Below are 18,135 nucleotides of genomic sequence, written 5' to 3'. Positions count from 1 at the left end.
TCTTACTCCCGACCTTTCCGTCCCTCATTCTAGATCCTTTTGGTCACCCTCACAATCTGATTCTCGACCAATCTTTAACACTCTCAGCCTGGCTCATTTCCGGTCTACCCAACAGCCCCTTACTATTTCGGCAGAAGCTTCAGAGTTCATTAATAACGCATGGGCACCCGGCACGAGGTGAGCCTATAAATCAGCTTGGGCTCTTTGGTCAAGCTGGTGTCTGGGAAAATGTTCCAATCCCTTTTCAGCAGATTTAAATTTAATTATTAATTTCCTAGCCGCCCAGGGGGGCTTAGGTAAGTCATATCGCACAATAAATCTTTACAGATCGGCTATATCCCTGAACCACTCAAATATTGATGGCAACCCTATTGGGTCCCATCCTTTGATCTGTCGTCTCCTGAAAAGAGTCAAGCTCTCCAAACCCCCTTCTGCCAAATATTCACATATCTGGGACGTCTCTCTTGTTTTCAATCTTTTCCTTTCCTGGCCGGAAAATCCAAGTCTTTCTCTTAAAATGCTCTCTGCTAAGCTTACTATGTTGCTATGCTTAATTTCTATTAAAAGGACTTTGGACGTTAGGTCCTTAGATGTCTCTGCCCGGCAGTTCTTACCTTCAGGGGTCCTATTTCACATTTCCAAACGCACCAAAACTAACTTACATTCGGTTTTCTACCCTTTCTTTCCGGACAAGCCAAAGTTATGTGTGGGTCTTTGTTTAAAAGAATATGAAAAAAGAACCGTTAACCTGAGAACATCCTCTTCCAATCAATTATTGATCTCTTTTCGAAAACCCCACAATCTAGTGACTTCGGCAACTTTGGCCCGCTGGATTAAATTGATTATGTCCCTAGCGGGAATAGATATTTCCGTTTTTGGAGCACATTCCTCCAGGGGGGCTATGGCCTCCAAAGCTTTTGCCCTTGGGTCCAGTTTAGAGGACATTCTCAGGTCGGCAGATTGGTCAAACGATAATGTTTTCAAAACCTTCTATTGTAAACCCGTTAGAACTGCTTCTTCCTTAGTTATTGACAAGCTTTAAACGCGCATAATAGAGCCTCCGGTCTTGTCATACAATGTAGATTTTCCTAGTAATTTATGACGGAAAGTCTTAATTTTATTAAAGACACGGAGGCGAATATTATCCCACCACAGTACTTCTATTAATATGTACTTTTTCTTTCCCTCCCAGCGACTCCAGCATTGCCTCCAGCTTCCGGATAACGCCGCTAGCTCAATCAGTTCCTTCTTCAAGAAGAGTCCTCTGGAGGCGTCATCGCAACCTGTCCAGGATCAGCTTCTTCAATCATCGCCCTCTCGGCTCATCGCTGTGGTTCAAGACTTGTGTTCCATTTCTTTATCTCTGGCAATTGTTGGACTTATTTACCATTTGTTTTATGACTCTATTTGACTTGCTCGTTCAAGAAAAGAGGGCTGCTTGCAGTCAAGGGTGCTCTCTATGGTTTATGGCCTCTTCCTATTGGTTCCGTTCTGGTCATTGTTTTGCTCCCATTGGTTAGACAATAGCTAACCCTCTTGGGAGTTGTAGTTTCTTGACTGCTGCTGTTTAAATTAAAGTAAGAAAAGAACACATAATATTCGCCTCCGTGTCTTTAATAAAATTAAGACTTTCCGTCATAAATTACTAGGAAAATCTACATTGTTCCACAAACGCTTTGAGATTACATCATGTGGCATAATGTAATTAAAGTCGCTTAACAGACATAACACAAAATTACGCCAGCCTAACAGTTTCATCCACAGGTAAATACGATATCGTTCAACTCCGCCTTTAAACGGACGGGAGTCCTTGGTACAAAAGATGGCAATATTTAGTAAGTGGGAGGTTCCAAAGGATTCGACAGTTAACAGAGCATATCTATCAGATTGCCTGACTTTGGTCACGAACTGGCTACTTTTTAAGCGCCGTTTGCCTTTAACCTCCATTTAAAAGCACAATGAAACAGCCACGTTCATGTGTAGAGATCACATGAACAAGCTGCCGCTATTGAATGAAAACGTGGGTTCCCAAAGGAAAATAGAGAAAAAGTAGTCCACAAACCTGATGGGAAACAGCGAGCCTCGCATGTTTTCTGTACTTGGTCGCTGCGCTCGAGGAGGGCTGTCCACCGGAAAAGGCATGACCTATGCGTGCCTTCTACTAATGAAATCAAGCAGATTCTAACAGGCAAGCGCACGAACCAATGAAAGACACTGATGTCACGTGGACCGAGCTCAGAGCCCTTTTTAATTCCTAAAGCGTCTCGCTTAGCGAAGCGCATGCGCAAGCGCATGCGACGCAGGCTCAACCCTAAAAAATAGGAAGAATGAAGAAAGAAGCAATAACACAACAGGAGATTGCGGCAAGAAGATACAGACTAGGATATTAAGAAAGGGAACCAAGGGGTAAATAATAGAAAGAATGAGATACTGAAAAAGAACATAGAGTAATGTGGAACAAGAGAGAAAAGCGCAGCATGGGGGAAAAAAGAGCATATAGTACAGTCAAAGGTGATACCTAAGGACAGAAAAAGCAAGCAGGTAGCTAAACAGGGAGACAATCATGTCTCTTATACAGAGACATCACATTTCACTAAATGAGAATGAGAATCACACAGCTCGTGGTCAGGTTGCGGTCAGTGTCACATATGGTGGGAAGACTTAGAGGTAACCTCTAGATGCAGCTCTTTTCAGAGCTATACTGTGTATAGCAGCTTCTGTGAGATGCAAAGGCTTCAGGAAGTGACTCTCCCTTATTGGAGTCTTCTTACATAGGCCTTCATTAAATGGGAGAAGCTAATTTGGGAACATCTTTGTAACCTATCAGGCCTCGAAAAAATCTACTTGACCCCCTCGCTACCGCGAGCCAGCTTTTATCATGGGAAACTATTATTAAGGTCTACTGGCAAGCTGTTGAGCCAGATGTTCTGTTCATTCAGAAAGTGAATTAGCAATAAATCCACCTTTAAGTCTTGTTTTTATCTTGCAACATTTGTTGTGGTCAAATGTCAACTTATGTCTTCTTACAAATTGCTGATTATTTTTTCTTAGAGACTAGTGTTTACATTTCTGGCTGCAAAGTCAGTGGAGCTTGTAAGGTGAACTGCCTGGCAAATGTGCTCGGGTACAGGGTGCGTGAAATGAAAGCTTGTAAAATGTCAGTCTTTTTTAAAAACACACAACATTTAAACAGCTTGTGAATGAACTCCACAAATGTCAAAATATAGCAGCATTTAGGAAAGCACATTGTTTTTGGTAATTCTGATGTGGGATGGGAACAGATTTTCAGGGCTGCACTGGGAACCTAAAGCAGCCCTGGCAAATGTTGTCAGACCGGCCCCCATTGGGTACATAGCGAATGAGCCTGACCACTATAATGGGGTTTGGAGGGTTTTACCACCCCCCAAGATAATTTGGGGAAATAATGGCAAAAACAGTGCATTCTACAACACATTTTTCATTATAAATTCAATTGTATTAGTTTTTAAAGCATAATAAATTATGACCTTACAGTGCACCAGGATACGGCAATCTTCATTAGGGTTCTTTTCTCACATGTATTTCATTTGTGTTATAGCGCATGTCTTACCACATAGGGTATTGCAGCACTTTACATCACACGCACATAAAGAGATAATGAATCATACTGTGAAAATCAATGTATAGAAAATACTGACAAGGTGTAGGATTCATCCATACTGGTAGGCATTTTTTTTAAGTACTTCGTCTGGGAAAGCCGAAACTCAGGATCCAAACTGTAACACCGTGGTTAAGGCTTACTTTGCTAATAATTTATTTCTACACAAACAAACCCTTTTTTAGAAAAATGTGGATAATAAAGACTGGGAAAAATCACAACATTGTTACTTGTACCATGCAGTTTGCATGCAGCTCTTTGATGGCAGTTCATATTTCATTGGGCTAGATTATGATTTTAACTTATGAACTGCACAGTAACTAAAGGATCTCTGTGACAAACGCAGTGTCTCACTGAGATATGCGCATAAAATAAAATATTATTCTGTGATCCACAGAGTACACATTATTTGCAGTAGGCATATTAAACAACTGCGCTACCTCAGATGAGTCAAAAGTGTCACTAGAAAAAAAACGATCTCTTTCCAGAAGGTGCATTAATCAAAGTTATCTTGGCACTTTTATTGTTGTCTGAAAACTGTTTGATACACAAGGAACTTTGCAGTGCTTTTAAAACCACTGCACTGATAAAACCGGCTACCAAGAAACAAAAGTGGGCTCCCACCCTTACAGCCTCCCCCGGAAATGCCTGATGCCTGGCCTTGCAGTTTTTAATAGGATCAAAGCAAATCAGAGCACTTTACTTGGTGATGGGCACTTGAAAAATATCAGCTGAAACCCTACTTCCACAAATTACTCTTTGTACGCTATATAGTTTTATCAGTAAAACTGCATGTCAATGGAAACGTTTGTGGCCATTACAGTTGAAAATGTACTGTCTGTAAATAACAGTACACTAACACATCATACTTTAGTATTATAGTTAATAAAAGTAAGAGTTTTTAAACATGAAATGAGAAACATTCCTTCCTCCACCCTGTTGACATTACTGTTAGTGAACTGCAAGATAAGACATATGTGGGCTGTGTTCTTATTACACAAGGAGCAAACGTTTAGTGTATTAAATCAAACAAGAGTTTTTTGTACAGCAGGCATGCTGAACTCACCTATCTCAAGGTGTCCTCATGTGTGATAATGAAGCAGCTAGCAGTCAGTGGTCTAGTGCCCGTACGCACCCAAAATACTAGACCTCGCACCAGGGCTACATAAAAGGAACTTAAAATAGGCTGCAAGAGAGTGCTACTGAACTCTGAACAACATGAAGATGCCACAAGTTCATCAGAAGTTTGGTAGAAAGCGAGATCCGAAAGACACAATGTCAAAATGGCAGCCTTTCTTTCATTCTCTCAAGAGGTCAACCTCTACACCAATAGACACAATGGAAGCTCTGAGTCACACGGCTACACATCTTGCTTGAAGCAACCAAAGAAAGATATGAAAGACTGAAATGATTCGTCCAGCTTCCTTATGCAGGCAATAAGTGCTAAATAATATTATCAACATAATAAATATGGACCTAAAGACAACTTCAAGGCTCAAGTGGATAAACTTAACATGTACTTTTTGTTGCAAGCTAACCTAGATTACAATATATTTCTTCTACTCTGAATACATATCATCAACGAGTTGCAGCTACAATACAAGCTTCAAAAGGTACCAAGAATTAAGGTGTGCCACACTGAACTGGGAAGCACTGGCCTCCACAATGGACCTGTGTATCCACATTTCTGCAAACATGGTGGAACAGTGAGTGCATGATCAGGCAAAGTGCCCAGAAAAGGTTATGAGGGGTTCTTAATGTATTCACAGCAAGCACTACACACAGGTGTGCAGTAAATCAGGCATGCACCTCATGCATCAGCACTTAAACTCTGAAAACAAGCAACATTTTGAATTATCAAGATGGGGAAGTAGAGGAAGACATACATCACATCAACCACATAAATAAAATAATTGCTTCAGCATACACATACAGAGTGGGTCATTACAACCCTGGCGGTCGGTGTTAAAGCGGCGGTAAAACCGCAAACAGGCCGGCGGTAAAAAAAATGGGATCACGACCGTGGCGTAAACCGCCAACATAGACAGCCACTTCAACACTCCGACCGCCACAGCGGTACAAACAAACACCGTGGCGGTAACCGCCAACAGACAGGCGGAAGACAAGGTTCCGCCCACTGTATTACAAGGCACCAATTCGCCACCTTTTCCGTGGCAGATTCACCGTGAACAAAAACACGGCGGAAACAGGACTTGGAAGGGAAAACGCTCACCTCTACACACCCCTCGAGGAACCAGGATGCCATGGAACCCGAGCTCCAGATACTCCCAGCCTTTATCTTCCTGCTCCTCTACCAGGAACAACAAAGATGGCGGCGAAGACCACGGTGAGTACTGCACCTACGACACAGGGGACGGGGAGGGAAAAAAGAGTGACACACACATGCATCACGCAACACTCCCACCCCCACCCTCACCCACTACAACACACACAAGTACATGTAGATACATTACATTTACAAACCCCAAAGCCCCCTGGAAGAATGCAAGGACAAAAGGAAATGAGTTGAACGTTTGTAATCTATTAAAATACAGTAATCAAAAATATATATATATATATATATATATATATATATATATATATATTTACACTATAAACAAATATATACACCTAGAATACAAGTCCAAGGTATTCCACCATCATGGTCCGTGGACCACTGGGCCCAAAATGCATGGGCGAGGCCCACACTCAATACCCGATCAAAACGGAGAGAACACTGCTGGGGCATCAGATAGAAATACAACAGGCACCTCAGGGGGAAGGGAAGAGGGGGCACCTCAGCCGGATGAGTGCACGACGCCAGATCCAAGAGGGGGCTCCATGCCCACTGCTGTATCCTTGGGAGTGTGAAGCCACAGTCTCACAAGTCTTTACAGTGGGTGGGTTGCCCACTGCTGCATCCTGGGGAGTGCAAAGCCACAGTCTCACAAGTCTTTACAGTGGGTGGGTTGCCCACTGCTTTATCCTGGAGAGTGCAAAGCCACAGTCTCACAAGTCTTTCCAGTGGGTGGGTTGCCCACTGCTTTATCCTGGGGAGTGCAAAGCCACAGTCTCACAAGTCTTTCCAGTGGGTGGGTTGCCCACTGCTTTATCCTGGGGAATGCAAAGCCACAGTCTCACAAGTTTTTCCAGTGGGTGGGTTGCCCACTGCTTTATCCTGGGAGTGCAAAGCCACAGTCTCACAAGTCTTTACAGTGGGTGGGTTGCCCACTGCTGCATCCTGGGGAGTGCAAAGCCACCGTCTCACAAGTCTTTACAGTGGGTGGGTTGTCCACTGCTGCATCCTGGGGAGTGCAAAGCCACAGTCTCACAAGTCTTTCCAGTGGGTGGGTTGCCCACTGCTTTATCCTGGGGAGTGCAAAGTCACAGTCTCACAAGTCTTTACAGTGGGTGGGTTGCCCACTTCTGCATCCTGGGGATTGCAAAGCCACAGTCTCACAAGTCTTTACAGTGGGTGGGTTGCCCACTGCTTTATCCTAGGGAGTGCAAAGCCACAGTCTCACAAGTCTTTCCAGTGGGTGGGTTGCCCACTGCTGCATCCTGGGGAGTGCCAGGCCACAGTCTCTCAAGTGGATGCCTTACTCCACTGGTTCTGGACGGTGTTTTGTGCCCAGAGTGCTTCATCCTGCCAAGGATTGAGGTAGTGGATGCCTTAATCCACTGGTTCTGGAGGGGGCTTTGTGCCCAGAGTGCTGCATCCTGCCAAGGACTGAGGTAGTGGATGCCTTTCTCCACTGGTTCTGGAGGGGGCTTTGTGCCCAGAGTGCTTCATCCTGCCAAGGACTGAGGTAGTGGATGTCTTACTCTACTGGTTCTGGAGGGGGCTTTGTGCCCAGAGTGCTTCATCATGCCAAGGACTGAGGTAGTGGATGCCTTACTCCACTGGTTCTGGAGGGGGCTTTGTGCCCAGAGTGCTTCATCCTGCCAAGGACAGAGGTAGTGGATGTGATTCTCAACTGGTTCTGGAGCGGGCTTTGTGCCCAGAGTGCTTCATCCTGCCAAGGACTGAGGTAGTGGATGCCTTACTCCACTGGTTCTGGAGGGGGCATTGTGCCCAGAGTGCTTGGTCCTGCCAAAGACAGAGGTAGTGGATGTAAATCTCCACTGGTTCTGGAGGGGTCCTTGAGCCCAGAGTGATTCATCCTGCTCGTGGCGGCCTCAGTAGTGTCGGAAGCTTTAGTGCTCATTGGCCTGTGTGCTGGTGATGGCAGTGTCCTGTTCAGCGGTGCTGGTGGCGGCGGTGTTCTTGGCAGCGGTGCTGGTGGCGGCGGTGTCCTGTTCAGCGGTGCCTGTGGCGGCGGTGTCCTTGGCAGCGGTGCTGGTGGCGGCGGTGTCCTTGGCAGCGGTGCTGGTGGCGGCGGTGTCCTTGGCAGCGGTGCTGGTGGCGGCGGTGTCTTGTTTAGCGGTGCTTGTGGCGGTCTTGTCCGCCGTGCAGGTTTTCGACGACTTGCCTGTTTTTCTGTGCCCCTTCCCCACCTTGGATGGTGGCGCAGCTGTCTTCCCACTCCCAACTATACCCCTGGGAGAGGCTTTGATGGTAGATGTTTTGCCTCTCTCCCACCGGGCACTGGCCAACTTTTTGTGCTTTTGAAGTGGGGGACTGTCCGTGGTCTGGCTCCTTGGCACAATGGTTGCCCTGCTGTTTGGCGCACTCCGGAAGCCTGTTACTACTGGCACCACTGTTCCCGCAGATGTTGTGGCTGAGGTGCTGGGTTGGAACCTGGAAAGGCGGGCCCAGGAGACTGAAGGGGTGGGGAAGGTGAGGGGAAGAGGTCAAGGTTGGACAGGAAAAGTTTTTGGGACACACTGGGACGGGTAGATGGAGGGGGTTTGGGAGTGGAGGAAGAGGTAGTGGTTGTAGGAGGTGTACGTTTGCTGACTTTGGGTGAAGGTGCAGGGGCAGGAGGCTGTCATGAGGTGGATGGCTGTTGGGTGGGTGTGTGGCTGCGTTTGTGTACCTTGGGAGGTGGGCTCACAGACACACTGGTAGAGGACACAGGGGATGTGTGAATGGTAGTGGGGGTGGTGACTGCATGTGAGCGGGGTGTGGTGGTGGGTGTGCTGGTGATGGAGGTAGTGGCTGAAGATGTGGTGTGAGTGGAGATGAGACTGGGAGGGAGGAGGGAGACAAGGAGGAGGGGGACACAGTGGAGGCAGTGGATGTTGGTATGTCTGCATGTGTATGATGCTTGGGTGTGTGCCTGTGGGATGTGTGGTGCTTATGTTTGCCTGAGCTTCCCTTGTGTGTTGACGTGTGTGCATGCTGGTCTGATGGTGTGCTTGGAATAGGCTGAGGTAGAGGAGTTTGGGTCTGGGTGGAAGAAGTTGGAGGGGAGAGGCTAGAGACAGGGACAATGGCTGCCATCAGTGCTGAGGCCAGAGTCTGAAAAACTCGCTGTTGGGCTGCCAGAATGAATGCCCTCCCGGTATGCATTGGTCTGTTGCAATTGCCTCTCTACACCCTGGATGGCAATCAAAATGGTAGACTGCTCAACAGTGAGGGACCTGAGGAAGTCAATGGCCTCCTCACTGAGGGCAGCAGGGCTGACTGGGGCAGGGCCTGAGGTGCCGGGGCTAAGGAGAATCCCACCCTCCTGGGTGAGCAGCCACGGGGCACACACTGAGGGGCTGCTGGGAGGGCGGTGCTGGTAGGGGGGTGGCAGCTGTACCTGTAGATGCGGTGGGCACAGAGGGGCCCGCCACCGCAAGGGAGCTCCCATCAGAGGAGGAGTCTGTGTCGCTCGTCTCAGCTCCTGTCCCCGCCGTGGAGCTCCCCTCGCCCTCCGTCCCACTGGTGGCTTCTGACTCCGTTGTGTCGCCCTCCAGGGCCATGTGGGATGCAGCTCCCTCCTGCTCCGGTGGCACTGCTCCTCTGCCTGATAATGCTAATGCACACAAGAACAGGGAGACCACAAAAAGAGGGGGAGACAGAAGAAAGACATGTTGAGTGCATGCAATACCGCTACCGTTGGCGGACACTACAAACACAGAAGCCCCCTGCACTACGCCATGCACTTAGAGTTCCCTAATTAATCACAGGGACGTGGGTTACAAGGCCTATGCCCAATTGCTGCAAACATGGAAGTCACAGGAGCATGACTAGGTGTAGTTGGCTCTGAACACAGGTGGGGTGGGGTGCCACAGGGCCTGCATTAAGAAGGGACCTTGCCTACTAAACTCGCCCAGGCCTAGGGGAACCCACAGCCCACCTCCCCCAACCAGACACCTAAAATGCACGCTGAATCAGCAGAATGAGAGTGTACTCACCCCCTTATGGCTGCTGTGATGCCCTCGAGCGCTCATCCAACTCTGGATAGGCCACCATCAGTATCCGGAACATCAGGGGGTCATGGTGCAACGGGCACCCCTCCCACGTTGGGAGGCCATCCCCAGCTGGGCCTCCGCCGTCTTCTTGCTCCAGTCTCGAATGTCCTCCCATCTTTTATGGCAGTGGGTGCTCCATCTGTGGTCGACCCCCAGGGTCCGGACTTCCTTGGCGATGGCACGCCAAATATCCTTCTTCTGGTGGGTGCTGACCTACAGGAATAGTACAGGGGAAAAGGAGAAAATATAACCGTCTGCACCATCACAGTCATTGGCCCGCATCCCTACCCTTGCCATGATGCACATGCACTCACTGTCGTATCATGCACGCCTCATTCCCCCCCCTATCTTTCATCAACACCACTCCACACAGGCATTGCCCATTCGGCATGCTCACAGTGTACTTACCTGTTTGTCTGGAGGACCGTAGAGTAGCGTGTACTGGGGAGGACCCCATCCACTAGTTTCTCCAGATCATCCGTGCTGAAGGCAGGGGCCCTTTCCCCAGACACATGAGCCATTGTCTCTTCCAGACTGAGGTCACAGCAGCACTTGCAGTGTAAGTCCTCTCCTGTCGAAGATCAGGTATCAAGTGATTGAACAGAGAGAAAATGGCGGTGACGTCCGGGGCGGTGCGTACCGTCACCACCGGCGTACATCGTCGTTGGCTCCTGGGACCCACAGGGTCCAATGTTAACCAATGCAGGATTGCGCCACGGTCTTCGTCCGCCTACCGCGACTGTGTACAACACCAGCGCAGTTACCTCATATCCCCTTGTCCCACATTACAGGTCAGGCAGCCGCCATTTCAGGGGGCCACATGGCATTAATTTTGACTGTGTCACACATATCTAGGCCTTGCTTAAACACTAATACAGCCATATATCGATTTTCAAACATTTTGCTATAAAGTTGTGTTTACGTACCTCAGTGTTGGTTGACTCTCTGCTCGCTGTTCTCCTCCATAGAGCACGTCCACTGGGGCAGGTGAGGAGATGGCGGCATCCTCCGGTGTACAGACCGCTGGTGGACCTGTCGACAATGGAGGAGCGACATATAATTGTCACATACAGACTTGATCGTACCACAATCCTGGAACTGTGTGCCCAGTTGGAGCCAGACCTGATGTCAGCTATCCGCCATCCCACAGGAATCCCCCCTCTAGTGCAGGTCCTGTCAGTACTCCATTTCCTAGCAAGTGGGTCTTTTCAAACAACAGTGGCTATTGCATCAGGGATGTCCCAGCCTATCTTCTCCAACGTGTTGTCAAGAGTGTTGTCTGCCCTGCTGAAACACATGTGCAGCTACAGCGTTTTCCCTCAGGTGGAGGATTTGCCTACAGTGAAAGGTGACTTCTATGCCCTGGGACATATCCCCAACACCATAGTTGCCATTGATGGGAAACATGTGGCCTTGGTCCCCCCTGCAGGAGTGAACAGGTGTACAGAAACCGGAAGAGTTACCATTCTATGAATGAGCAGATGGCGTGTTTGGCCGACCAGTACATCTTCCATGTAAATGCCAAGTTTCCTGGCTCAGTGCATGACGCTTACATTCTGCGGAATAGCAGCATCCCTTATGTGATGGGGCAACTCCAGAGGCACCGTGTGTGGCTATTAGGTGAGGACATGGACCCAATTCAGTGTGACTTGGTGTCTGGGTCTGGGGATGTCCCTAAGAGTTAGTGTGTGTTTAACAGTTGTACCTCGCCATTTGCAGGTGACTCTGGTTACCCCAATCTGTCATGGCTACCGACCCCTGTGAGGAATCCCAGGACAAGGGCGGAGGAACGCTACAATGAGGCCCATGGGTGAACTAGGAGGATTATAGAGAGGACCTTCGGCCTCCTGAAGGCCAGGTTCCGGTGCCTCCATATAACAGGTGGTTTCCTTTTCTACTTACCAAAGAAGATGTACCAGATCATCGTGGCCTGCTGTATGCTTCACAACTTGGCTTTGCGATGACAGGTGCCTTTTCTGCCAGAGGAAGGTCCAGATGGAGGTGTTGTGGCAGCTGTGGAGCCTGTGGACAGTGAAGATGAGGAAGCAGAAGAAGAGGACATAGACAACAGGAACACGGTGATCCAGAAATACATCCAGTGAGACACTGGTAAGAAGACAACACTGCTTGCTACATCTGATTTAATTCTTCTACCTCTTATCTGTCTGTCATTTTCACCCAGTGTATGGACACTGAGTTGTCACTTTCCCTTACGATTTCACAGATGTGGGTCCCACTGTGTGACCTCTGCTTTGTTTCCGCATGGACTAGAGCTGTGTGGCATAGGTATTTTGACATTACACTGGATATAGCATTTTTCCACAATTATTGCAATAACACATTTTCGAAAGCACTGACTGACTCCAGATTGTTTTGTGATTTAAGGGTGTTTATTTAAGTGCTAAATAGTGGAGGGGGTTGTAAAATGGTCAGGGGTGATGGTGGAGGAATATCCATGGCAGAGTCCAGTCTATTATTCTCACAGGTGCATTGTCCAAAGGGGCATAGGAAGTGGAGCTAGGGCAATTTAAGTATGGACAGGGTGACAAAGTGGGACAGAAGGATGACAATCAGGGTGGTCTCATTTCTTGGCGGGGTCTTGGCATTGTTCTCTGTCTTTGACCTGGATCTCAGGGACCGTTTGCGGGGTGGTTCTCCATCTGCAGGGGGTGGGGTGCTGGTGTCATGGTCCTGTGGCGATGCCTCCTGTCCACTAGCGCCGTCGGAGGTGGTGGGCTGTTCATCGTCCAGGCTAGTGTCAGGGGCCCCTTGTTGTGCCACAGTGTCCCTCCTGGTGTTGACGAGTTCCTTCATCACCCCTACAATGGTGCCCAGGGTGGAATTGATGGATTTGAGTTCCTCCCTGAACCCCAAATACTGTTCCTCCTGCAGCCGCTGGGTCTCCTGAATCTTGTCCACTACCGTTGCCATTGTCTCCTGGGAATGGTGGTAGGCTCCCATGATGTTGGAGAGGGCCTCGTGGAGAGTGGGTTCCCTGGGCCTGTCCTCCCCCTGTTGCACAGCAGCCCTCCCAGTTCCCCTGTGTTCCTGGGCCTCTGTCCCCTGAACTGTGTGCCCACTACCACTGCCCCCAGGTCCCTGGTGTTGTTGGGGTGGTGGGTTAGCCTGGGTTCCCTGTAGTGGTGGACACATTTCTGCTTTACGTGTCCTGGGGACAGAGGGATGGGCCCGCTGGGTGGGTGCTGTTCTGGTGTTTCCAGAGGGGGGAAGCTCTGTAGTGGCCTGTGCCAGTGTCAGGGGAACCGACTGTCCCGAGGTCTCAGATGGGCCGGGCTGGTCATCTTGATCCAGTTGGACAGAGCTGCTGTCATCACTGTGGGCCTCTTCTGTGGGTGGAGTGGACATTTCTGGACCCTCCTGTCCGGTGATGTTGGGTAGGGGTCCTACAGGGGTGTAAAGGCATATTATTGCATCTGTGTGTGCCATGGTGTGCAATGGGTGGGTCACCCTGTACCCCAGTGCTTCCATTCTTGTGTGGGACCTTCTGTGATAATGGTTTAGGGGGGTGTATGGGTATGTGCAGTGGACATGCTTTGGTGATGGGTGTCCATGCATTGGTGTTGCATGCAGGGCTTGGGTTTGGGATGTGTGGTTTGTGATAGTGGGACATGTGTGAGGAGTTGGAGTGATGGGGGTGAGGGCGAGGGTGGGGGTATGTGATAGCATGCAGGTAGGGTGGGGGATATGCTAGTTAAAGGTTTGACTTACCAGAGTCCATTCCTCCAGCTACTCCTGCAGTTTAGCCGAGACCTGCTCCTCCCATGTTGTTAGTTCTGGGGGAGGAAGCGGGGGTCCGCCGCCAGTCCTCTGAACCGCAATCTGGTGTCTTGAGACCACGGAACGCACCTTCCCCTGTAGGTCATTCCACCTCTTCCTGATGTCATCCCTAGTTCTTGGGTGCTGTCCCACTGCGTTGACCCTGTCCACGATTCTGCGTCATACCTTCATCTTCCTAGCTATGGTGGTGTGCTGCCCCTGTGATCCGAATAGCTGTGGCTCTACCCTGATGATTTCCTCCACCATGACCCTGAGCTCCTCCTCAGAAAACCTGGGGTGTCTCTGCTGTGCCATGGGGTGGTATGGGTGATGTGTGGGGTGGTGTGTGTTGTGATGTGTGGGGTGATATTTAGAGGTGTGTTGTGTGAGGTGCGTGGATGTTGTGTGAGGGCCTGTGGATGCTAGTGTTGTTTCTGGTGGTGTCTCTCTCTGGCCTTCTGTCGCAATTGTTGTCATAGGGGTTTGTGGGTGATGTGGGTGTGTGTTTTATATTGTATTGGGTGTGTGGGAGTGGTGTGTGTATGTGTATCAGGTGTGTGTATTCAGAATTGTCCAATGTGGTAGTGTTTTGTAAATGTGTGTGTATTTTGAGCGCGGCAGTGTGTACCGCCAATGGAATACCGCAGTTGAAAGACCGCCGCGTGGATTCGTGGGTCGTGATAGTGTGGGCGTATTCCTGTTGGCGTGGCGGTGGAGGTTTTGTTATCGCCAGTTTGTCACTGAACTTTGGTGTGGAGGACTTGTGTGGGTGTCTAGATTTTGGCAGATTCCGAGCTGTGGGTCATAATAGCTGTGGCGGAATTCCGCGGCCGCGGCGGTGTGTTGGCGGTCTTCTGCACGGCGGTAAGTTGCTTTTACTGCCAATGTTGTAATGACCCCCTAAGTGCCTGGTGGCAGGCGCGCCTCCTCCATTAGGAAATCACGTTTAACAAACAAAAAGATAAAAACTATGTTTATTATCTTTTTGTTTGTTAAAGGGTGGGGCATTGGGAATGGGGAGATGAGGGGAGTGGAGTGTGCACTCCTCTCACTGCGCATGTATGTTTGGCCAGCCGTCTCGGGCTGGCTAAACATACATGCGCAGTAGGCTCTCTCGAGCCCAACAACACCGTTGCCTGGCTGTGAAGGGCATGCACAGGCTCCCAGTCTGCTTGGGAGCGCCCTGGCTGGGCGCTCCCAGCGAATCCTGACGCTGCTGTGAGCAGTGTCAGGCTTGGTCGCAGGGCAGACAGGGAGACTGCGCCTGCCTGCAGCGACAGGAAAGGAGCGGCGGCAGAGAAGCAGGTAAGTGATTTTTTTTAAATGTTGTTTTATTAATTTGCTTCCGCGCCTCCCATCCCCCACGCTGCCCCGCCCCAACAAAGCCAGCAAGCCGATTCTGCCTGGTGGTAATATAAGGGCTCGAAATCACTGCTCTCCTCAGCACTGGCCTTATTTATTCATAATAACCCTACTTCAGTCAAAGTTCTGACCATCACTCTTCAGAACAAGATCATGCATACTTGATTGTAAAAACACTGAATAAATACCATTAAAGGTATGATTCTGGACAGTCAAGCACCACAGTGACCTCTGAGTCACTTTTTATATTGTTGCTCAATGGTAAAGGACCTCCAGTTATTTCACTTTCACAATGTGCATCAGCGCAGTACCAACAAATTATAGTATTTTTGGTGCTTCAAAGTCAAACAAATGGCGGGGACGTGGCCTGGCGCTGATGGCGGAAGAAGTCTCCTGGTGAGGCTCCCGCTCGTAATCTCCCTCCCCGGCCTATCCTGAATGATTATGGACCCCCAGCCCAGCCGAATGTGTGGCTGAAGGTGTGGGGAGGCTCTGATACTGGCGGTGAGCTGACTGATCTGCGCGGAACATGAGGAGGGAAGCCGATGTCCCGAGCGACCGATCGCTTCGAGACGCTAAAGATGGCGGCCGTGGGGTGAAGTCGGAGCTGACGGACCGCTGATCGTGGAGGAGGCCGCCGAGGCTTGCCTGGTCTCCGGCGGAGCCCCGGTCTTCATAAAGAGGGGAGCCAGTGGTGGTGCCTTGGGCTCCGAGTGTTCGTCAGAGGGAGACGGCGTAGTGCAGTGAGTGAGGTGAGATGGGGCACGGATGGAGGCGGCGCGACTGAGGACTCGTGGAAAGGAATCCTTGGCAGAGCTATGGCTGCACCGGCTGGATCGAGGGCCCCAACGAGGAGAGTCCAGTGGCGGTGGGCCCCCGGTCCCAGATCGGAGCACGCTGAATCTTACCCCTAATGACGGTGGGACCACCCAGCGGGGACGCGATATAAACGCCACAGTGGCGAGGGTCCCGGCTGTACCGCCTGAGGCTGTGAGAGTTGTGAGGAATGCTGAGTATAGGGCAGAAATTGGAGGACTGAACCGATGGGGACCCACACAGGGCAGTCAATAGCGGAGAAACCTGGCAAGAAGAGAAGAGAGATCCCCCGGGAGCTCGACCATCCCAATACGTGGGAGTCTTTGATCCTGACTGGGAGAAATCCCAGGAGACGCACATATTTTGTAAAGGAGATTGACTAGAGTGCTGGCAGCTGCATCTGTCGATGGGAGCCGACCTCCACAGCAGGGTAAAAGCCTGGGGACGCATCAAATTTTATACAAAAACGTAAGTTAAACTTTGACGCTTGGGCAATCTATATAGAACCTGGGGGGGGGCAACAACCTACCTCCAACGGCAAGTAGGAATAGAAAGAGAGTCCCAGAAGATGGGAAGGACTGGCTGGAAGAGGGACATAGAACAAAGAAGCGGGTCGTTTGAGGCGGAGATGGCGGACCAGCCGGCAACTAAGAATAGATCTCCTGAAGGAAAGAGCGGGGACCCCACGCTTCAGGATGTGCTGTAGGCCATAACAGCCTCCCGAGTGGCTCTGGAAGGGAAAATTGATGCCCTGGCCACAGACCTCACAGTACTTAGAGATGATCACCGCCGACTGGCTGAAAAGGTAGCCACTACGGATAAGCAGCTTAAGGAGCTTCTGCCAGAGATTAAGGATACATCTGCATCTGCACGTCAGTTGGAGAAACGTATCCGGGACCTAGAACTGCGTGCAGAGGATGCAGAAAACAGATCACTGTGAAATAATATCCAGGTGATCGGTATGCTGGACCGTATAGAAAGGGCTGGCCTGGTGGAGTTCCTTGAGCGCTGGCTAAAAGAGGAAGTGGCAGATGATGGACTCTCGCCTTTCTTCGTGATTGAAAGAGCGCATAGAGTTCCGACGCGCCCCCCACCCCCTGGAGCCCCTCCAAGACCAATAATAGCCAGGCTTCTTCATTACAGGGACAGGGATTACTTGCTGAGCCAAAGCAGGAAAAAAGGAGATCTCAAGTTGGATAACAATACGATTCGTATCTTCCCCGACTTCTCTCAAGAAGTACAGAGACAAAGAGACACGTTCCGAGAGGCTAAACAAAAACTGCGCCAACTGGGGTTTCAATATGGGATGTTGTTCCCGGCAAAACTCAGGGTAGTGACCAAAGAGGGTACACAGTTTTTTACTACAACTGAAGAGATTTCGCAATGGATGGATACACAGACTCCGACAAAAAGAGATGTATTGGAGGGGGGCCCGCTTACAGAATGGCAAAGGGGAAGTAGGCGGAATAAGATCCAGAAAGTGAGTAGTCCCTCCCATATGGAGATGCAAAAGGAACGACAAAAGGCAATGGAGGCGGATGCTTCATTGAACGGATCCAATCTGGGAGCCCAGGAACAGATAACTGAGGAGCTGGACCAATCGGAATCAGACCAAGAATCAATGGCATTGCACATATCAGACAGATCAGGCCCAGACGTAACCCCAGGCACATCTGATTGTATCATCTGAGGGGTTCACCTCTGAGCTCCCATAGAACAATTTGGAATAGGCATGGAAAATCCTCTGCTTCGTTACAACTATGAATGTTGGCGCTGGAGCGCTCGATGCCGCGGCGGTGGAAGGACTCGCCAATTAGAAGGAGGCTGGGTCCATAATTTCTCTGTAGGTCCGGTAGTCCGGGAGTGGAGATTGCCACTATGGAACAATCCTTTTACGAGCTAGGAGTAGCCCCTGTTTTGATAGACTAGTTGAAATACCTACTGAGTTTGGATGAGAGTCATTCAAACTTTTGTCCTGGGGAAGGGGAGTTGGGATGTTACTTGTTGGGGTCAGTTTACGGGGCTAGGTGAGGCACAGAGTGATCTAACAATGGAACTGGCGCGATACCGTAGGAGGGTAGGTATCTTAATGGTAGGTGTTGACACAGTGTGGGGCATATCCTGGGAGGCAGGTGAAGCAAAGACATGGCATCGTTAGACTCTTACAAATTCCTCTTGTGGAATATAAGGGGCATGCA

The sequence above is a fragment of the Pleurodeles waltl genome, chromosome 3_1, assembly GCF_031143425.1.
Source record: "Pleurodeles waltl isolate 20211129_DDA chromosome 3_1, aPleWal1.hap1.20221129, whole genome shotgun sequence".
Lineage (NCBI taxonomy): Eukaryota > Metazoa > Chordata > Amphibia > Caudata > Salamandridae > Pleurodeles > Pleurodeles waltl.
Note: the sequence above shows the minus strand (reverse complement) of the source record.